General features: G+C 43.4%; 1 protein-coding gene across 5 annotated transcripts in view; it reads left to right on the top strand.

Annotated features, from left to right (window-relative positions):
• Nucleotides 1-23,127, top strand: part of CAPN6 (calpain 6) — a 62,729-nt gene that overhangs the window by 12,483 nt on the left and 27,119 nt on the right. The gene's annotated exons all lie outside the window — the stretch shown is intronic.

Below are 23,127 nucleotides of genomic sequence, written 5' to 3' on the forward strand. Positions count from 1 at the left end.
GGTTGTGTTGAACTCACTGCGAATTTTGCCCTTGACTTTTATAAAACCTGGATTACACCCCAGTGATTTCATACTCAGAATGAACAGCTCTTGTCTGCACACAGCCTATAATGCTTGTATCTGTTTGCCACTTCACCTAGCATCTTAATGGGAATCAAGTATCATGTCACTCTCTTCTGACTGTGGTTAATGTACTGCACGTTTCAAGCTGTTAATATTACTTGTATTTGGGGTCTGGTAATTGGCTTGCTCTGAGGTTTCATGCTTCACAGAGCTTGTTTTTATAAAGCAGTTCAGAGCCATGAGCAAATAATTTTGAGGAACATAAAATCATTGTCAACTTTGACCATGTGGCTTTCCATCAAAGTGCGACCTGTTCTCATACTCTGACAAGTGTAATGAAGAGGACACTGGAAGCCTGTAGTGAGATGCACACAGTGTTTTTACCCGGAAGTAGCATGATTTTGTCCTTAACTTTACACATGTCCACTGTTGGGATTAGGATTAATCTTCTGGAATCACGAACTTGTGTGGCTTTTCTAGAAGAGCCGATCTGACAACATGATCTACTCCATACACAGCTGGTACTGTTCCTTGTCCTGTGTGACAGGGGTTGGCAGGGGAGGCTGACCAAGGCTGGGCTACATTTGCTGGGATAGCATTAGGTTGTTTGTTCCCCCCCCCACCCCCCCCCCGCTGATGTTAATTTCTCACAGCAGCTTCAATAGTGAAGTTTTAGTGAACAGAACAAAAGTTTTCCTGCTAAGTGGTGAAACCCTGTTTTCTGTCCTCCCTCCATCTACAGAGGCGGTGGATAGCCTGCCCAGATGCTGGTACTTATGTACCGGTAGGAACAAGCAGTTTTTTACTTCAGAAAGCTTTCCGTGAAGCTGTCTGAGCAGCTGGAGGGTGCAGCTTTGCGCACACAGAGCTGTGGGCTTCCTCTGCAGCTGCTTTCACTGATGCTAGTGTCCCACCAAGTACGTTTGGGGTCTGGGAATCTGCGTCTCTTCTGAGGTAAAAGCTGTTATTCTAGTTTCAGCTCAGAAATATGCTCACACTTTGTTCCACCCCTGCCTGGTTGGTGTTGGCCAGGCAGACCACATGCATAGAAGGGCTCTCTGTACACTCAGAGGTTTTATTCTGCCCGAGTGAAGAAAGGAGTGTTAGAGAGGGAGAGAAAAGAGGAGGAAGGGCAAAGGGTTTCTTCCCCTTTGTTTTTGTCTTTGGATTTGCACCTGAAACGTTAAGTCTGTCCTGTTTGCTCATTCCAGTCACTTGCAGCAATAGGTCATTAACTGTCTGACGTTAATTAGTTGTTTTGTACACGTCTCCTTGGGAAAGCGAACAAAGCCAGGGCAGCGTTACTTCTGTGGCACCCCTGTATTAAGAACCTGGAGAACACAAAAGGCACCGTGTAATTACTGTGCAGTCTCCCTAGCACGGTGTGACTTTCCAAGGAGAATTTTCGTTATGGAAAGCTCATCCAAGAAACGAGAGCGATGCATGCTGCTTGTGCAGTGCTGGCCCTCGGTTTCCTGGCTGGGGACAGCTGTCGTCTGCCAGGGGGTAGGAGGAACCGCCTGCCCCCCGCCATCTCTGCTGGCCCTGGGACATCGGCAGCCCCCTGTGCTGGTTAACCCCTTACTGAGGGCAAACGCTGCCTCTGTGTGGTGCTCCTGCTCAGCACTGGCTTTAGCAGCAAGCAGCTCTGGTGAAAATACCGGGGAATTGCAGTCGCTCTGCTTCAGAGTATTTTGTCTGTCTTATTTTTAACAAGGTTTGTCTCAATTTTGTCACTGACACAATTGACTTTGCAATGGTATTAAATCCCAAGGACATTTTGTGTTAAGCTATTAGTGGTGATCCTCCAGCCAGGGCTGAAAGAGCCAATAAGCTTGTTTCAGAGATAAGTGATGTGTTAGTTAGGCATTCAGAAGGCAAAATAATAGTCTCGTCTGACAGAATGAGAATATTATTGTATGCTTTCCTGGATTCTATGCCTGACCCTCTGGTTTATAAGCCCTGATTATGCTTTCCTTTGCGTCTTTTCCTTATGAAAGAGCTATGATCGTACATTCGTGTTCTGGAAAGACAGAGCTAGTTCTCCTTCAGTAAGACAGCACAGAAAGATGCTGAGATTACTGCTGAGCTGCTTCCCGAGAAAACCCTCTCATGTCCCAGGCCACAGAAGAGGTTGCTGTTGCGTTTCATTAAACCCCAATAACCCACTGGTGCCGAATCTGACTGGAAGTGGGGAACTGCGTGCTCACGGCCCACTGCCTGCCCCATGCTCCTAGAAAGACTGCATGGCATGGGCCCAGTTCTCCATCTTTCTCACCAATTTTCCAATACTTGACACAGCAGAGGGAATAAATAGAACAGGTACATCCCAAGTTTGCAGAGCAGGAAGTGTGGGAGGGGCAGGTTAGTGACCTGTCCCGGGCAGCACAGGCGGGTGAGGTGCTGGAGAGCTCAGGAGCTCTGACTTCCATGCCCGCATGTGTTTCTCGGAGGGGGCACTGGCTTTTGTTTGCTTCTAAGTGGTGGAAAATGACCAGTTGTCTAAGGAGCTAAAATATCTTGTGTTTGCGAGTGCTGGAAACCTCCCCCACCTCTGTGCCTGCCTTAGAAGACTTGGCCCACCTTTGGAAGGGAGGGGAGGCTTAGGACATGCCTGCCTGGGTGTTTTGGCTGGGTTAGCTTTACACGTTTTGCACTAACTTTCCTTGTCCCACGTATGTTCCCAGGACAGGATTTGGGGTCACAGTAAGCAGTCCTCCTGAAGGTTTACTAGTATCCCAGTCCTCATACATTTTGCAGAATGAGTGTCATGAAGGGCTCAGGTGGTGGTGCTCAGCACTAGGCTGTCAGGTGTAAGCGCGCATGGGCTCAATGCCCCTTGGAGGGGGGCATGGCTTGCATGGCTTGCTCATTTGCTTCCTGTCTCCTCTGTAAGCTGCATTGCTTCAGTCTAAATCTGTTTTCCAGTTTGTCCACGAACAAGAGCAGAGACATCTGCTTGTTTTTGGCACTGCCTGTCAGCCTTCAGTAATTTATTTTTGGCACTGCCTGTCAGCCTTCAGTAATTTATTCAGGAGAGGCACTGGAAAGGGAAGGACGGTGGCATGCTGCGTCTGTGTTCGGGTGGCTGTCCCGCAGTGCACTGCAAGCACAGAGCAGAGGCATAGCTCCTCGTTGTTGCTTGTGGGGTATCTGCCAGGATGGTGCTTGGGGTAGCCCAGAGCTGGAGGGAGAGCGGCGATTGAAGGGGGATGCCATAAACTGCCGTGACAGAGCGGTGTGAACTCAGAGCAGCTCCGTGTGGCTACACTGCTGCCTTCTGTGTGGCAAACAAATCAGATTGTAACAACCCCTGCGAACAGTGACACTTCATTGCTTTGTCAGATTTCCTCCCCATGCCCACAGCTCTCTTGATGTAAGGATCACTTTTGTAGCTCTGAATGCCTTTCCTTCTCCCTTCAGCCTCTTCTTTCTGGTTAAGAACATGGGGCAGGGCCAGCGCACTTGCCTGATGAGAGCAGAGGTTCCTCCCGCTTCTCCTCCTCATCCTCCCTCTTCGTAGGGTCTGATGACTGTTCTGTGAAAACGACTTGTTCTGCAAAGCCTGCTGATACATCTGGAAACAGCAGAAGCCTTTTTGTTTTCTGTTTCCCTGCCTACACCCGGAGTCGTCCATGTTTCTGTACTGCTGGTGGTTATCGACTCTCAAAGTGCAGTCGAACACAAATTGTGAAGCTTTGTGTGCTGTGCCATTTGCATTTATACCTGAAGCACGGGCGTGTATGGAACATGCCTGTATCTGGGAGGTGAGGAAATGTCTTTCAAAATGTGGTTGTAAGCCTCTGCTGACATTTGAGGGAGCTCAGGAATCCTTTGCTGTGCCTTGAACATATGAACATTACTGGGAATACAAAGGTGGTTTCAGATCGTAGGTCATTGTGTGAGCCACGCACCAATGTCTTGCTGCTTGCTTATTTGTACGTCTCCAGGACGTGTCTGTAGAAGAAAAGGACTGTGAGAGACTTGGCCTTGCATTAACATGAAATAAAGCTTCTTTGTCCTTTTGCTTCTCTTGCATCCATAGGTCATAACACTGTGGCTGTTGTCCTTCACAGACAAACCAAGCCTGGCGTACCAGCTGTCACCTTCTGTGGGTGACTTTCAGACATGGCACTGCTGCTGGCGCTGTGCAGGGCTCCAGGAGGATTACAGGGCTTCCTGGATTACAGTATTTAACATTTTAACAGGCATTTTTGTATGCTGTAATTAGCTGTGATTACACATGCAATTATATGCAATGACAAGGAGGCTATCTGCCATTATTACCAGTAGTTTTATTTGCCATTAAAAGCAGATTTAGCTTGTGGTCTTGACCTCCAGATAGGAATTTCTTGTTCCTAGCTTTTCAAATGATTGGCAGATGTTTGTTTGATAAGCATACTTGTGTGTGTATATAAAGGGAAGGGTTGGAGTGCGTCTTAATTTTTATAGCAGAGTGTAAGCCTTGTATGCCGAAGGATTTCCTAGAAGAGCTCTAAAAGGTCATAGGCAAAGTGGGCTCCAACCAAAGTTTAAGCCATTCATCTAAAAGAAATAGAAAAGAAATTGAGAGCTAAATTCTGGGAAGATGCCTGCCCTGGAAGGTAACTGGAGAGGTTGATGAGAAAGTTGGTATGCACACTAATTGTGCTTTTTCTGTTGAAATTGTGGAGATGGAGAGGACGGCATGGTGCTCTCGGAATGATGCAGCCTCCTGCTAGTACGAAGGACGTGGGCAGGGGGACAAGAGGTAGACAGGAAATCATCGGAAGAAAATTATTTTTAGATGGTGCTAAATGATTTTTTCCCTCATCAGCTATGCACACAACGAGGCACGTGCTCCGTAACCACCTGCAGATGACGCCCAGCGTTGCCAAACACTCGACTTGATAAAGTGCTGCAGTGTCCCTGGCGCCTGGCCGTGTCCGTCTGTCGTTCTGTGCAGGTGTCGGTCTGCAGAGCAGTGGCTGCAAGGACAGGCCGGCTGCTCCTGGGGAGGAAGGTGTTAAATCTGCCCCAGCTGCAGGAGCTCAGGCACTGGCACAGCTCCCGGAGATGCGTGTGGCAGCACAGAACCACGAAACCACGCTCTGCTCACACACTCTGCTCACGCGTCGCCCAGGCAACTGCACAGTCAGGTGGCAGGGATTGGCAGCGCCGGCCCCCAAACGGTGCTGTGCGTGCAATTAAATCCAATTGTCTTCAGATTGTTGGGTTTCATTCAGAGCTGGGGAAGGGGTGGGATGACGGGTGGATGTTACTGATACTAACAACGAACTGCCACGCATCCGAGATCACGGTGTAGGCAGGACTCCACCGTGCTGTGTATGTAATGCTAACATTTGTGCTGGCACTTGGCTTCCAAGCCTTGTTGGAGGGGAGACTAACAAATCTACCCCAAGAGCTCTAGGTATTTAGTGAGGGGGGGGATTTAGGGGAGTTAGCAGTCCTCCACACACCTCAGCTGTCCCTGTCCTCACACCCTGGCAACCTGCAGGCAGGAACAGTAAGGTTTTCAAAGGGCCCGTGGAACTGGACTCCTAGGAGAGGGCGTCAAAAAGTGGAGGGCAAGATCTTTCAAATCCAGGTCAAACCAAACTTTATCCGTACAGTACAGCTGCAATTCAGGATCAGTTGGATCCAGAACCTACTGTTCGAGTGTCTGATTTGGTGAAATCAGTCGGTGTGGGTCATTTTCACCAGCAGTGGGAAATGTCCTGTGGTGTCCGAATGAGGTGGATGCCACTTGGTGCCCTGGAGTGCTGGGATAGTTGGGGGTCAGCAGTGATGTGAGAGAGGTCCACGTGAACCACCTGAGATTCAAGATATTATGAAGCACTTAACAGCATCCTGGCATGGCTCCAGTATATCAGGATTAATGTTTCCATGCTTTAAAAGCCAAGCAACGTTTAATCAAGGGAAAGAACACTTAACCAGGCATTGCTTAAAGTGGTTCATGAAACTGCTTTTATTCATGGTGAGCACCAAGGTCCTGGGCTTGACTCTAGCTGCACTTCTGAAATGTTTTTCAAGCCAACCGAATGTTCACAAGTCTGGGCAGGGAAGGCCTCTGTGAGGTAGTGAGGGTGATGACCTTGAAAAATAGGCTCTAGAAGTGATCAGACATTGGCAGCTTCAAGTTTACTGTCATGGTTAGAGAGCATAGAGAAGAACAATCAAGGAATTGATCTCAATATAATATTATGTTATTATTTCAGTGTATTATTTGAAGAACTTATTTAGAAAAAATACCTCAAGGATTGTATAGCTGTAGAACAACATAGACTGATTCAAGCATGTGAAGAAAAAGTGAGTTATTACTTTATAATTTGCTTTCCTTTCCTATTCCTATACTAACCTAAATATATGCATTATGTACTGGTGTACAGAGAGCAAAGAAGTAACTGGAATCCACTGAAACCTGAGTTCATATTCTTGCAACCAGGGACATAAGTTCTTATGTAGAACGCTATAACAGAAAAGCATTGTCATTGTTACTGCTACCATAATATCATCCTGTAATCACTTAAAAATTAACAGTAGTCCTGGCTGCTTCAAATAACTGGTCATTTTAAGGAGCAAGCACTTGTCAGAAAAAATGGTGGATTGGTGTGTTTTTGTTGGTTTTGGGAGGGTGGGGATATATTCAGTGTTGCAACTTTCTCCCAGATACACTAAGTAAAATGAAATATTTCTTGAAATTTTCATTGGAGGCAAGGAAACATTTTCCAGCTATAGCGGGACTTTCCCTGCTGGTCTCCTAAGGTACTTAGAACGGCATGTTCTGACAGCGTCCGGCCAAGTAATTCCCTGAGAACAGTGTGGACTTTATGTTCCTTTTCTCCCATTATTATTTTCTCCTAAGGCTTTGATTTTTTTTTCATTGAACGTGTTCTGAAAAGAAAATGACTACTTCCTTTTCAAGGGAGCATGCCTTCACGAGTTCTGGCCTTCCCTGTTTGCTCCATCTTCTCTCTTCCTCCTCGTATGAGACATCTTTGCTCAAATGATTTGTAGAAATAAAAGAAGCAAGCAGTCCAGGTGAATTAACCATTAGCTGTTGTGTGCAGTGTCATAGCTGAGTAACTAGACTTTCTGAGAAGAGTCATGCTGGGCTTTTTCAGCCTTTTTCTTCTAGACTCTGTGCCTCAGGACCTACTTTTAGGACTTTATCAGCATAATTGCCTTGTGCAGTAAATAGATCTGATGTGGTGAGGGTACCAAAGTGTGTTTGTGTGCGTGTGCATGTTTGTTTCTAGCTCTTCTAATGGTGATTTGATTTGAATTTGGAGGAAGGGCGTGTCTCCCTTAAGAGAACAGAAATAAAAGACCAAATGACTGTCTTTTTTGACCGATGAGTGCTCAGACTGGATGCCAGTGCATTGTTTTGGTGGGTCATGGAATATGCTGTTGCTTCTGTATCTGGGATGTGCCTTGTCCTGTTGCCTCAGAAATCAGGCAGATGACAGCCAAAGCGAGTTAAGAACAGGAAGAAGGACCAGAATTAGAGTGATACCCTTTAGCACCCTGGCAGATGAAGGTGGTGAGCTACATGAAGCTGTTTTGTACCATCAGTTGTCCTTACCCTGCCTGAAAATGGCAAAGGTAGGGTTGTCTTGGGCATGTGCTTGTGTGTTTCATATCTGGGAAGAAGGCTTGTGTTTGTTTTCTTCTGGCTCGAAAAAGAACAAACAAAAAAGAGAGGTTTTGATTCCTTCTGGAGGCTGAGGAAGGAATCTGATAAGACTCTGAGATCAGTTTGGGGTAGAAATGTCTTTACTAGATTTTCAGTGTTCTGTCTTCCAAATTGGATGATCTCAGTCTTGTTTAGCTTGGGTTCGACCAAGATGCCCTTCTTTGGGGCAGTTTAGGTTTGTAATTTTGCATATAATGAACTATTTTACAGTTTGTATCCTCGAAGGATACTTGACAACAGGGGCTGGGTAGCTCATATCGGAGCTCCTATGGGGAAGGGCTCCCTCAGCAACTTGAAAATTGTTTCAGGGATTAAGAACTGCTGAATAAACAATCCAATTGCATGGAGATCGAGGTTCAAATTCCAAAGCTCCTGCAGGTATTCATCAGTCTCTCACAACAACTCCTCATATAAAAGGTTTATAATCTGCCAGGCATCTGGTTTTGGATGCAGACATTCTTAGTGCCCAGCTAGGTCTTCTGTGATGTCACTCAGAATTTATAAGGTGCAAAACTGTTGCTACTCTAGCAGCCTGGGGAGGATGACAGCCAGGCCTAGAGCCACAAGAAGGTATTTTTTGTTTTGGAGACAGTGTTACTCCTATATCCTGTCTGAGTAGGTACTGCCAGGCTTGCTGAAAGAGCAACAACACTCTGACTTCTTACTTTCCTTCTTTGGTGTTTTTAAAATGGGGTTGAGGATCTGGGCAAGTTCACAGTCATACCAATTAGATAATTTGCAAAGCTTTTTCGTTCTTTTCTTTACTCTGTCACCCTTCATGTTTTCATGTTTGGCTACAGAACAGTGCAAACAACGACAGAAAACAGGATTTCTGTTTACCAAGGCAGGTTCAGGCCTCTGTGAGTCTCTCCACATCTCATTCTGTGAGTAGATTTATGAAGAATTCACACTTGGAGCTGTGACAAGATATTTACAAACCCAGCTGATAAACTTTCACTTCAAAACAGCATTTAAGAGGACATATCACACATAAGCCATGTAAACCGTGGCTAACAGCCCACAGCATCTGAAAGCATCCTGGGGAAATGGGGACGCTCCAAAGGAACCACTGAAGAGCCTACAATTTAGTCTTGTAATAATGTTTAAAGTTAATATTATTAATAGTCTGTTCTTGTTAGCTAATCTCTCAGGGAGTCAACTGTCTAGAGACAACACCAGTCCAGTTCATCATACAAATGTCAAGCATTTCATGGGTGCCAGAGTCACCAAGTTTTGTGTCTGGTCCGAATAACTTAACTGCTAGTGCTTCGTGCTCTCAGGTCCCCACCCCGAGCAGGCAGACATGGGTGTACGAGGATGGATATTTGACAGGGACTTGGGAAGCCAAATGGCGCTATAGGAGGAAGGATGAAGCTGTGCCCCGGAGCTGCGTTACCACACCGGGGCAAAGCTGTGGCATTTTGAAGGCAGACAGAGACCCAGAATCTGTCCTGTAGATACTGACAGATGTTAGCTAGCTTTTTCAGGGGGATTTAAAAATAGATGCATTACTGAGGTGAGTCAGCATTCGCATCTGCTAAGGATGGTGGGGAAAATAGTTGTATTCCTGATGGACAGTATAGCCATCTGCTTTTCTAGATGATGGGTCCAAAAAGCACAGAAAGTTATTGGACATCACAGTGCTCAAATGCAAAGGGCTGTTGCAGATGTGTTGTTAAATGCTTTCTTTCACAACTCTTTTGTTCCTGTAGCAAGGAAGTGAGCAGAGCTGTGTGTGGTGCCCTGAGGACTCCTCTCACATAACCAAACAAACAAGTAGGGATCTCTTAACTCCCTTAATCCATTCCAGCAGTTATTGCTGGCAGTGGCCAGGGTTCAAGTCTTGGAGGGGCACGTATGGCTGTGTGACCCTTGTTCAAGTCCTGTTTTCCTAGAACAGAATCTGCTGTTCAAGTCAAGGCTAAAATTCGTCCCGCATGCTGCTATGAGGGGAGGTGAACTGGGAAGTTCAGTGCGTTGTGGCTCAGCCATACTCTGAATAAGAAACCTTGAAAATTTTGTGGTATTTCATCCAGCTGGGATCCATTTCTGTGTTTGAGAAAGTTCATCAGAAACAGGAACGGGAGCTCTGCTCCATCCTAGGCTCTCACGCTTCTCTTAGCCATTCTGCACCAGACTGATGGTGCCTGACCCTGGCAGCATGCTGAGCCCTAAAGAGGCCTTGGTAGAGTTCCCAGGAACACTAACGTGAAAACGCTCCGTATAGGAGAACCTAGTTCTCCAGAACTGGGTTGGGGGAGAGGAGCTCTCCTTTTTTTTGGGATGGGTGTTTAATTTGAGAAGCACTATGGGAACTGAAGCAGATACAATTTTATTCTCCTGAAGATGCTATTTCAGGAAACATCCTTTTCCAAAGAACAGGAGTTTAGGAACTTGGTTTGATTGACTCTCATTCCCATCAGTGATACAAGGTGGTGCAGCAGAACAAGGTATAGCTTGCCAAGCATGTTTCTGGGGGTGAAACCGTGTCTCCCTTCAAAGCCTGGGGATTTTTGCTGTGGACCAGGCTGTCTTCTTGCCTGTCCCCCGATGGGCTGAGTGTGAGAGGCATTGTGAAAACGTTGTCTGGCATGGTTCCATCTTGTTTTCTGACTGGATAAACCATTCCTCACATAATATTTTGTCCTTAATGTTTTCATCTGGGGAAGTGGTGACATGGTTTTTTTGGGAATTGCTGATGTTCCCAGAATGGAGCTGTTGCTCAGCCTCATTTTATTATTTCTGTAATTTTATTTTTATTTTCCCTGGAAAATCTTGTTAAGACGGAGCTTACCCAGAAGAAGAGATGAGCAAGGAATTGTAAAGCCTTCAGCTGTCAGCAAATACCCCATGTCTGACCTCTGATGACTGAGTGCACCCTGCGTGACGTGAACTTGGTGGCTCAATCCTGTGTCACTGCAGAAAATTGTGTGTTCCTTGTTGTGCCCTTCTGTGTTGGTGATGTCTGACAAGAAGCACAAAACATGGTGGCACCTTGCCAGCATTCCTGCCCTTGCTGTGTAGCTCTGTGTTCGGTGGATGTCCAAATACACAGCTCCATCTTTCTTCCCTCTTGTCTTGCAGGTACTGGGCCAGTGTGAGGCACGAGTTCCCTTTTTTTTTTTTTTTTGTGGCAATATCCTTAGATATATTCACCCTTCAATGAGCGTTGCATTTATTTACATATGATGGAGAGGCACTGTTCTGGAAGTGGCATCTTTCTCAACAGTATTATTCACCCAAGTCTTCCAGGGATATAATTATGAGCAAACATTTGTAAATGACATGCATGCCTGCCAAGCAGACGGCTCTCCAGATGCCAGTGTTTTGTTATCTTCTCTCCTGGCAGTTTTTCCAGTTTATATTCCCCTCCTTCAGACTGTATGGAGGCTTTCTTACGTTGTTGCTGTTTTTTCCTCTAAAGAAAAAAAATGCTGAATGACCTCAACGTCACCTCTACAACATAAACACTACGATTCTGAGGTTCAGAATGTTTCTTTAAAGTTTAAAGTGTCAAGTTTCGTTTAGTTGATTCAATTGTCATAAAACGAAAAGTGGCCCCTCAGAAAGCCAGCCTCTGTTTGTCCCGAGGCAAAGTGATGACGGAAAGAATGACATGGTAAAATTTATTTTGAGCCTGTAAAACAAAAAGCCTCGGATCAAATCCTCGGATGGTGCAAGTCTTCTTACAGTAATTGTTAGTTCATTGATTTGGGCTTCCTAATGAATTAACTGTCTGGCTTCTCTGAAGGAAAAATTATAGCCCAAACATGCCAGTTGCAAAGGAAATTAAGGTACAGTTCTGTCAACACTTCTCTTCATGAGTGGACAGTATTCACATCTGAGGTAGAGCGTCTTTAAGAATGAAGTTGGAAGAATGCTTTGTATGTCAGGAGTTTTATGCTTTTCTCATTTCATTTCCAAATTTACCAGGGTTTTTGGATGAGTAAGGTCCTGGAATCTGAGTTTTTTTTAAGCTATTATATTTTAGATTTGCAAAATCAGATTGAATTTTATGCTCTTACCCTGTGATTTAAATGTATGTTTCCTTCGGGATTAATTCTATTTAAAAAATAAATAAAGCTGTGTGGTTTTCTGTCTAAAAGGAAGCTTTGAAAAATCCTTCACAGCTGAAAGAACTGCCTATGTATACATAATACATGTACATACATACATACATGTCCTGTGAGATGGGAAGGCAGACCCTACTTATCTTCACTCCTCAAATGCAGAATACCTTCAGCCTCTTCAGAGGCTGACAAAATCCTCCAAGACTCACTCCCAAACTTCCATGTCTATCTTTTCATCAAAGATAATGAAGCGTACAGCTTTAAGCAGCTGCTTATCTAGTTGGCTGCAATGCTTTGGGTGGAAAACTGGCCCTGGAAAAGAGCAGAGCTGGCCTAATTAACTGAATGACTGGGGATGTCTAATAGGCTATCTAAAGCACACGAAGGTCTTCTCGTTGCCTGGAGCCAGCATCTTCTACCCTGATACAATGAGTAAATAATTAAGGTTTTTTTTGCTTTTTATTTATTTTTTCTTCCCCTATAACTGCCAAACCTTTAGTCTTGTGATGGTAAGCAAAGAATTCGATCTCATTTAGCAATGATCCGGCTGTGGGCTGACTTTTGGTCTTTCAGTTTAGAGTTTTATTGTTGTTTCAGCTTTACTACAGGTACAAGCACTTGTGGGGCTGATGAAGAACCTGAATGCAGGTTTGTTCTCCCTATAGCTCTGTAGATAATTGAATCTTCTGCAGAGACTTTGTGCAGAGCTGATCTTGCTGTAGTTTTTGTGCATGATCACTGTTGTCACTTTTCTTCTTCCTTCAGATAAAGGTCATTTAGGACTTAGACATGCAATTTTCTTCCCTAACTGGAGCTGTGAATCCAGTACCTCTTCCTCTGGCCTCTCCTTGCTCCTTTCTCATTCCCTGACTCTGCTCTCCACAAAGGAAAGTTACCATTAGAGATAATTGTCTAAAAACTGTTTTCACAGTCAGACACATGATCTAACAGGTAAAACCACCAATATCTGAACTGTAAGAAGAATATTTCAAATTTAATCCAAACGTGTCAAATTTAATCCAGCCATGGCATTTCTCATCCTTGTTTTTAAGGGGCTTTCTCTGTTCCTAGAGGCATTGTGAATCCCTCATGAACAAAAATGAAGCAGTATCCATTGATGGATAGAGGTGGATTGAGGGGACTTGTACGTCTGCTGGCATAAAGCAACATCACTCCAATGGCTTAGCTAAAGCGATGCTGATTTACAGCTGAGAATCTGGTCTGCTTCTCTGCATCTGAACAGAGTAAAAACTATGGACCCTAAGGGGGATGCTGTGCTTGGAAGAGATAGATAGGGACACCATACTAAGTTACTTCTGCAGACATTCCAAAAACTGCAAAAATTTTAAAATAAGAATCCCCTCTAGTGAAAATAATGGCTTTACCACAAGTACTCAAATTGAAAGGCAAGGAATAAACAATATTGGCGAAATTCACCATTATTAAAACCAGGCCTTTTTTTTTGCCTTGCCTTTTGAGAGCTGATATGTTTCTGTAGGTTTTCTACTTAAGTTACTTTGACTTTTGGACCATGATTGAATAAAATAACTGATGTGATTGATAGTGTGAGGGTAGAGTTAAAAGGTGGCTCATAATTTTCTCTTGGAAGTGGTCTATGGGCTGAGCACTAGCAGAGAGATTACTGGAGACACAAATGTGCCAGAATGATTTCAGCGTCCCTGATGGGGTTCAGAGTTTCAGCTGGCTGAGATGGTTTTCCTGGCACGTCATAAGGAAATTAAACCTGGCAAGAGATGAGCAATGCTGGGACATTCTCCAGCATTTAGAGGTGGAGCTCTGCAATCTGAAGTCTGGATGGGTTTGATGTCTAGTCTAGTTCATGTCTGAGTTATCACCACCTCTCAAAGCTCTCTTCTTGGGTGACAAGCAGGCTGTTTCTCACAATGGAAGACCTTGGGAGGTTTCTGTCTTCTCAGATGATTAGAGCGGCTTGAAGTTCTGACACTTCCTAAATGTTCATGGAGGATCTACTTTTTTAATGGAATTTTTACGGTGCCTTGAACACATTTGAATAGCAATTGGAAGTCTGGATCCCTTCTAGTTCACCCAGAATGTAACTTAAATCCGTAACTGCAAATCAAATAGCTTGTGCTGTCTAGAAAACCATTCCTTGGAGTGACTACTATGAGTATTCCTAGGGCTAGTTGCAGTCATTGCTTTAAGATAAGCGGGAGCTGACTTCGTATTGGAATTGCCACCATTTCTCTTGCAGTGTTTTACCTAAACTGGTAAATCAGGGGGGTAATTTCTCAGTGATGGCAGACTCTGTCCTTGTTGGCCGTCACTGACCTTTGTTCAATTCCTGCTAACCTGCTCGGTTACTAAATAGTTCCACAGAGCCTGCTTTTTCTTATTTACGTGTGTGATCCTCTTCTTGAAGATAGGAAATCCCATGCAATCCTAAATGAACAACAGTCCATTGTGATATGCACCCTGATCTTTATACTGACCTTATTTAAACTGATGAAGATGCAGGTCTGTTAGCAGTGAATTTTGTGACTAAAAAAATTCCAGAATTCCAGGTCTCCTGTTTGCCATGTTGGCTTTCTCTGTTTTCTGACAGCTGAATAACATTCTTTGTATTAGTTTGACATTAAATAGGTGTAATATTAGTGTTCAGAAAGGAATTTGTCTGAAAGTAGTAAATTCAAATCAGTGTATCTGTATCACATTGGGAAAACAAAAAATAAGCTTGATAAATGCCATCAAAGTGCTACATGAAGAAACACTGTGATAAATAAGAAAAAAAAAAATTCTCGTTACATCTTTCCAAGCAAGAGGTCTCTTAAGCATCTAGACAATTTAAACAGAGATTAACCTGACTGCACTTCAAGTGGGATACAATCCCAACCAAGTAAGCATTCCAAAAGACCCTGGCAAGCTGACTTCTCCCAGTGAGCCGGAGGCCTGCAGTGATATGTGTCGGACTGAAGCTGCTCTAGCCTTTGTTTTGTATTGAAACAGAAGGAAATCTAGGGCTATGAAATACCTTGGCAGCGATAACGAGGTTGGAGTCATTTGCGTTTGACATCAAAGTAAGTAGAGCCCTCCCACAGTGACTGAGGAAGGAAGAAGGTGTGTCTCCAGCTGTTACACTGAGCAGCCAAGTGGTTGTTGTCTTATTTAAGGGATGCTCTGTGACCTGCAAGACAGACAAGTGTTGATGAACAGTGAGCAGTCAGCAATAGTATACCTCAGGGTCTTTGTTCCTTTTTTTTTCCCACAGAGAAAGTACAATTAGAGTTCTCTTGTCACCAAGTGGGTATCTGTCTGTTCCCCTCTTTCACCGGCAATGCTTTACGGTTGACCAGTTGCAACCCAGTTTGGTAAATGGGTATATGTCTTGGTGAAACTAACCATGCCAAGAAGCGGAATGGGAGCAGGATACCCTGGAGAAAGTCTTATCCTTTATTAGCTGTCAGAGTGCCCACAGGAGAGGAAGATACCAGAAAGCAAGCTTTATAAACAGGTCTGTGAGATATGGAAGTGGTTTTCTTATTGAGTCCTTCTGAAACACATTGAGTTGATAACACAAGGTGGGGAAGAAAAAGGAAATGTGAGAACATAATGAAGGAGGCTGAATGAGAAAGGAAGGTACCTGGCTGAAGAGTGACTTTAAGTGAATTCATGGACATAATGGCAATGCAGGCCAGCATTTGGCCTCATCAGCTGCGGAAGTGGCAAATTAGTCTCACACTTACTCGTAAGAAGTTTACCCGTTAGCACTGAATATCGTTCTTCAAATTTCCAAAACATTCTGAAGTTTTGACAGAATTAGAAAGAAAGGGACTTATCCAAAATTTATTAATTTCAGCCGTCTATCAGCAGCCTATCTTAGGCAAAATAGGAGCTAACCTACACAGAGGGAAAAGCGTGTGCTTGATTGGCTGGTAGGTAAGTCACCTCTGACTTTGCTTGTGTGTTTTACTTTAGAAATCACTGTTAATGAGTTTTTTCAGTTTCATCACTCAAGACTGAGAGACTTATGTGCTGCTGTTTATTTTCAAGATGCATAAATAAAATCCTTTCCGGTAATTTCTGGAAACTAAGAGAGATTGTATACGTTATTCAATTTGTCTGAGTCATAAAAGTTGGTAGTATCCAGAAGTAAAATGAATGCTGCTGTGTCATTTTTGATGCAGCAATTTTGTAGCTCAGAATTTCCTTTTACGGAAGGACTGAGATTCTTTACAGTGTGAAGGCGGTTGGTTGTACAGATTGTCAGACAAACAGGCATCGCACATCTGGGGTTCCCTCTCTCCACTGGTCTGTTTGTTTTGTTCCTTAGCAACTTTTTCTGTGTTACTCCCCTTGGCTGCAAATCAGTAGCACTGGAGACCCTTCTTAACCACTCTGATGGGTGCTGGTGTTTATCCTTGCCTAGGAAAACTTTGCTACTGTGGTATTTGCTTGCACCTGGACAGCACCAGATGCTGGTGTCACTCTCCTGGCTGCAGCTCGCGCCTCGTCTGGGCAATGGATGAAAGGAGCAAGCTATACCAGAAGGGTCAAGCAATAGCCTGGTGGGAAGGCTTTTTTTCTTGTAGACAAGTGATCTGATAAAGTTCTGGTGGCCTGGCAGCACTAACAGTGGCTCTCTGCAAGGCATCAGGCATATCTCTGTATTACTAAAAGACGAATACTCTGTTTTACATGATCTTGGACTGATCTTTGCCATAAAGGATGTCCAGGCTATAATTTAAGAGTCTGATCCATGTCCTGAGAGACACCATTGGCTCTGACTTACATAGGCCCAGAAAAGTGGAGTTTTGCTAACTAGTACAAAATTGCTATTTTTTTAAATGTTAATTTCAAAATCTAAAATTTAATATATTAAAGATAATCTTTTGTTTTAGAAGGCTTTTGTCTTCTGATCAGGATTTCATATACAAGTTTAAAGTTCTTCTTTTTATGTCACAAAGCAAGCATAGCCCAGAATGTGTATCTAGGAGGTTACAAAGGCTACTCCATGCACTGTTATCCCAGACATTACAATTTTTTCCTTAAAACAAAATGGAGGAGAACACCTCAAGGTGTTGTCTGGAAAAGATGAGGGGTTAGGAACATCGAGACTGGGAGAAGAGGATAAAGGATTTTTATCTTCAAGAAAGTGTCTGGGATAAGCGTCACAATTAGTAGATACTGGCATCTAGGCTGGAACCAAACCCTGCTGGAAACAGGATGGGGAAGAAGAGGAGCTTGTTACTAAAGAGATTTATGCTTTTTAATGTGGCTTAGACTTAAGCTTTTTAGCCTTTAGGGCTTGTGTATTGCCATTGGATGAGGAAGAAATATCTGCCTTGAAGTAGAACAAACCACCTCTGTCTTCATCTGAATATTCACTTCAGACAGTGTTTCTTAGAGGGCCTGACTTTGTTTTTGCTACATAATGCCTATTCACCAAGTAATGACATAAAAATGGGTGATTTTGCATAAACCTACCTAATACTGTTTTATCAACAGAATATTCCCTGTCTTATAAAAGGCAGTGATCAAGAGTTCAGTCTGCATCTGTTACCAGCCCCTTGAGACACAGCGTGAGCTCAGGCTGGACAAGCCCAGAGAGGTCCTGGCCACTGAGCCAAAATGGTGCTTATTATCAGGCAAAAAACAAAAATTGTGTACAAATTTTTCCAACCTCCTTTTCTCATTGTTTTTAGTTCCCTCTTAGGAAATTAGTTCACGAACTTGATTGAAAAACATGTTTTGAGGAAGCACTAAGAACCCATAGCTAAACTGTGGGTGGCCTGTTAGTCTGCTAAACCACGACTGGACTTATAGCCCAGGTCTGACCTCAGCCACGTTACTTTTGCCTGGAAGGGATGTCGGGCAGTTATTCTAAACTGACTGTCTCCAAACATGCCCTTCCCTCTCTCACTTGCATTTAATGCAGAGGTATTTCCTGGCTTTGGTAGGTTGCCCTTTGCAGAAATAGAGTTAGGCTGGCTTATACCACCTGATTGTCAAAACTACTGTACATTAAGTTTTTCTTGAAAATGCCCTCTTCTGCTTTCTGTTTCAGTGGAAAAAGAAGGCCAATTGGTCTGAGATCCCTGGACTGCTGGAGGCCAATTTGGTAGCAGTTACAACGTGCTGAACAGCACTCCCAAACAGACTGCTAATGGCACACAGGCAGACTGACTGCACAGCTAATGTGCGGTGAGGCTGACTTGTCTGAGGCCCTTCCCCATATGCTGTGTATCCCCGTGCTGTCATACACAGTAATCACTGATACTGATTTAAACTCATTTATGATCGATCTTATTAAATACTAAGGAATAGGCTTGTAATCCCCTTATTCATGCAGGAGGGGCAGCTCATCCTAGAAAGCTCCTTTGATGGCTGTGTTCATAACAGTAAGTGTTGAACATCCTCCAGCCTCAAGTAATATCTACTACCTTACGGTAACACCTGTTTTTCATGTAGCATCACTATCTCAAATCATGGTAGAGAAAGCATTTTACAAGAAAACATTGGCTCAGTGCCCATAAAATGATGTCTTTTCTGATGCAAAACAATGACGTTTTCCAAGAAATCAAAATATATGAAGTTTTAGTCAATTAATGCAATGCTTTAATTACGTTATTTTCCCCAAATTATGTCAAACTTGTGGTAGCTTCAGAATGGCAGAGGCTAAAGGCCCATAGAAAATGGAGCTGTGGATGATCCTCAGTTAATACTTTAAAAAAATAATCAAATAACGTATAAAATCACCATATTCTGGCTTTTGAGCTGTACTACTTCTGTTGCATTTCCTATAACTAGCTGGGCCTGCTTTTTGACGTGTATTAATTACTGTGCCTATTTGAAGAGATCCTCATCAAAGACACGAAGGACAACGTTTTCTGTAGCAAGTGTTTAAAAAGTATGGTCTGTTCTGAACTATTTACCTTGTTTTATATGGTCAATAGAGGGAGAAGTCTCTCTCCAGTCTTGTCACACTATGAGGGGTGGTAAGGTAAGGACTGTAAGCTGTATTTGAAATAACTTGTGTTTCGTCTAGAGTGGAACCTGGCTGAGAGGACATGACTGTTTCCTGAGGTGAATCCGGTCCTAAGAATGGCATCTCTGCTGTTTGTGAGGAAAATACAGGTTGTATTGAATTTAGAGAAGGAAATAGGTTTTAAGGGAAAACAGCACGGAAGAAGGCCATTGTCTTATAAGTTCAGTGAGGAAAACATGCTATCCTCAAGGCAGCCTTTCTCTAAAAGCAAAGATTTGTGAACGTGCTGCAGCTCTGTAGCACGTTGACATCAAGCATCACAAACTAAGGCAGAACAGTAGGACAGACCGTAACACACTTCTGAGAGGATGCTGGAAGACCAGACAGTCCTCGAGTTATTTCTGCGATGAAGTGGCAGAGCGCTCTCAGGCCTTCGGTAAACACGTTGTTTGTTACTGAGGTTCAGGAGAAGGTCAGCCCGTGGCAATCCATTTGCACCCTTTCCAGCAACTGTCAGCATTCTGGATGAGAGCGGCTCTAGCGCTCCAAGGGTCAGGTGAAATCTAGTGGCAGCCAAAATACACACCGCGTTGCCCAACATTTGTGGTTTTTTTCTTCACAAGGATTGATTCAGATCCTCCCCAAATACACGTGTCCTGTAGACATGGCAAGGCTGAAACCCATGGCCTTTATTGAGCATTAGTCAGAACTAGCCCCAGACGGAAAATGGAAAAAAAGAATGCTATAAAAATGTTTGTAATGCATTCGGTTTTGTAACAGGATTTATTGGAGAGGGAGGATTGGGAAGAAGCATTTCCCAATCCCCAAATAACTGCGTTCTCTTTTACACAAGGCTGGAGCAAACTGGTGTACTCTTCCCCTTGCCTATGTACGGGAGGGTTTCTGTTTTAAGCAGTGCTTGGCATTATCCTGTTCTTAGGGACTGGTGTTGCTGGAGAATGGTCACAAAGTTTACAGAGTAATTACGTAGCCTGAGTTCAGAAGGTACAGACAGAAACCTGAGGGCTAAATCCACCTTTTGTAGATTTCCATGGGTTAACAGGACAGATGATAACGGCTGCCTTGTGATCTCAGTTAAGGGATGTTTCAATCAAGGTCGTAACTGACCCCAGTTCCCTTTTGATGGAAGTTTCTCTGAGAGCTGTCCTCTGCGAGGTTGGAGCTGTACCACAGCTCACGGCTGTGACTTAGGAGTTCTCCTTTTCCGTTCCCAAGGCAGAGTTTTCTCAGACATAATGAGGTTGCAAAAGGCTTTCTGCATACGTTGAAGTATGTGGCACAGTTGGATTTGGTTATTTTTCTTTTTTGGGCTAGCTGCAATTGCCTTGGCAAATAGCCTGATCTAGAGAGGGCTTCTATAAACATGCCAGCACAGCCGGGAGTTATTAGACAATCTCTTCTACCTCTTAAGCTAAACAACCTCAGAATAAGCGCAGTCTTTGCTACCCTCCTTTAGGTGGGGTTGGTTCATAGTTAGCTGTAGCCAGAGTTGAATTTTTTGCCTCCATATTCAGAAAGAATTACTGTTTGCACTGCTTTTCCCTTGCTTCCCTACGCCGACTTCACTCTCTACAGGAATTGGCTTAGCATGATCCGAGGACAGGAGAAAAGAAGAAAATGGAAAGGATTCTCATCTCTGACATAATTGAAACTGCTTTGAAAAAATGAAGGGAATAGTGTACCAGGCTCAGGTAGATCAGTCTGATAGAATCAAGGAAAGTTCCTGTCTCCATAGATCTTATGTTCAAGCAAAATTGGATTATTTTAATTTTTATTATTTTTATGATGTTAGGACTGAGTTTTTTTAAAGGGCACTGAAGAAAGTAAGCTCTAAATGCGACTGAATCCCTTGAAAATCTTAGCTGCAAACATCACTATTACTTTTTTCTACTTTCCTTTCACCGAATCTCTGTTTTCCTGAGTCAGCTGACAGACCCCAATCCACTAAAAATAATCTTTCCCTTTTCTCAGATGTCAAAGATTTCTCATAATGTTTTACAGTGCAGGTTCAGTTAACATCTGTGAAAACACAGCAAGTTAATTAACTCTTTGAATGTCCTTCTCCCTGTTTATAACCAATAAGGCATTTTTGTTAGCTCATGGACCTATGCTAAGGGTGACTTTTTCCTTTAGCTAAATTCCTCTAAGATTCAAAGTAGCCACAGCAACTTGAATTTAATGCATGTAGTTAATCAGTTTTCTCCTGTACTTTCCTGCTGTGCTTCTGGTCTCAAATAAAATCCATCCCTTAATTATTATAATTATTTTTTTTTGAGGGAGTCACAACAGACAGCAACATAAAAAACATTTCCTGGCTCCAGTGAAGTGATGTCTGTTGTCTCCCATGGTTGACATTGTTTTCTGAAATTTCCTAAGGAAGATATATTGCAGGGAAAAAAAAAAAAAGAAACTTTGCCATCTTTCATATACGACAGTCCAAACATGTTTATATTTCATTAAAATTCCAGACCTCAATTTATCATTCCCAAGCTGATGACTAAGCCTGTAAGTCTAATGGTATACGTTGTATTATTAAAGGGTTTTGTGTGAGATACACTTAATATTGTACCAGCTTGGTTTCCTTATAGTGTAGGGTGGGACAGATCTTGTGGCTAAGAAAGAAGGAGTAGATCTGATGTAGTTTGACTTTTGTAGGCCTTTGGCAATCTCTCTCCAAAGTATGAGAATTCAGAGTAATTCAAACTTCTGTGATGTGGTTGTATAGCTGATGAAATAAATCACTTGGAGCACTCTCAAACTGGCATTCCATCAGTGGAGTCCAACACAGATTTCACTTAGGCTGGTACTACTCAGTATTTTCATTACTGTTTGGATGAGGGAACAGAAAGCCAGATACTGTGATGCTAGAGGACACAAGTTGGGATGGGGTCACAAGCCTGTCAATGGGGTTTAGAACTTACCTGGATGTCTTGGTAAAGCAGTGTGGAAAAAATAGGATGGAGTTTCTCATCCCTTCATGAACACAAATATAGTGCTTTGGTGGTAAGCAACTTAATGGCTAAGATAGGGAGAAAGAATTACTGGGCAGCAAGTTCCTAGAATAGGATCAGAAGATGGATCACGGTCTGAGTAACGAGTCAAATATGTGAAACTGCAGTGAAAATGACAGAAAAATGGCACCTCGTCTTCAGTAAGCAAGAGCCTTGAGCTCTGCTCAGCTCTGCGAGGCCTTGTTTGGAGTATTATTTCTGGGCTTGGCTGCCACGTTTCACCAGTGATGCAGACTGTGTAATGCTAGATGTCAGATATTTTGAGCTCACATGTTGCAACAAGGATTGGAAGTGACACGAGTGGACTTATGGTGTGCAGATGAAAGTCTGATGTGAAAATAAGAGCATCAGGGTTTTCAGCAGGACCTCAAGCCCCTGTGGCCTCTTACCTCCCTTTTTAGCCTCTGTACCTCCTAACTGTAGTTCTCCAGGTGGTGTTTATTTCAGTATGCACATGCATAAGAGGAGAACTGGGGAGAGCTCTGTGTCTTGGGTGGTGGAATGCTCCCTGTGTGCATAAATAATGCAGCAGCTGCATTTATTAGTGTGGTTGTGTCGTAAGTAGCATGGCTATTAAATGTTAATAATGTACAGTAGGATCCAGTAAGCTCCTCTAAACCTCTCCTTGGAAGTGTGAAGATGTTTGTCTGTTTTACAGCACAGATAACGTGGGCTGACCCTGAGTAAAGGGATTGGGGTGAAGCTGCTATGTGTGTAAGGGAAGTACTTCCAGTGCAGCTCAGAACCCAAGTGCTTAGGTTGCAAGGTAGAGCAGGCAGCAGTCTCCTGAAAATGCCTGGGACACGTGGTCATCTCCTTTCTGTCTCTTTTCCTTATAACTCCTCTCTTGTTAGCTGGGTTGTTCCTCAACTATCCTAAGTTATCACCACTGGGACCATTACTGGAAAAGTGATATTTTTTTTTGACACGCTTGGAATGAACAAAAGTGCTTAAAGATCCTCACAAGGACATTACTATAATATATTAGCATATTTCCAACTGCGTTGGGGGAATTGTGGCTTAGATGGCTAATTACATCTCAAAAGTACTCCTCAGAATGTGTGATGTTGTCTTGATGTTGTCTAGGTGGTGAAAGCATAGAGCTGACAGTGGCTGTAACCTGCACCTGGGTATTCCTGGGCATCTCACCTGGGCTGCACAGTGATATTGTCACAGAAGCTGTTCTAATGTCTGTAATTAATGCCGAGAGAAACAGAAGTAAATGTCATTTCTTTCGCTTTTCATCTCAGAAGTCAGAGTCTCCCAGGCAGTTTCATAACAGTGGATTTATCAAGCAGGATC

The sequence above is a fragment of the Anser brachyrhynchus genome, assembly GCF_964034855.1.
Source record: "Anser brachyrhynchus genome assembly, chromosome: 13".
NCBI classification, from domain to species: Eukaryota; Metazoa; Chordata; class Aves; order Anseriformes; family Anatidae; genus Anser; species Anser brachyrhynchus.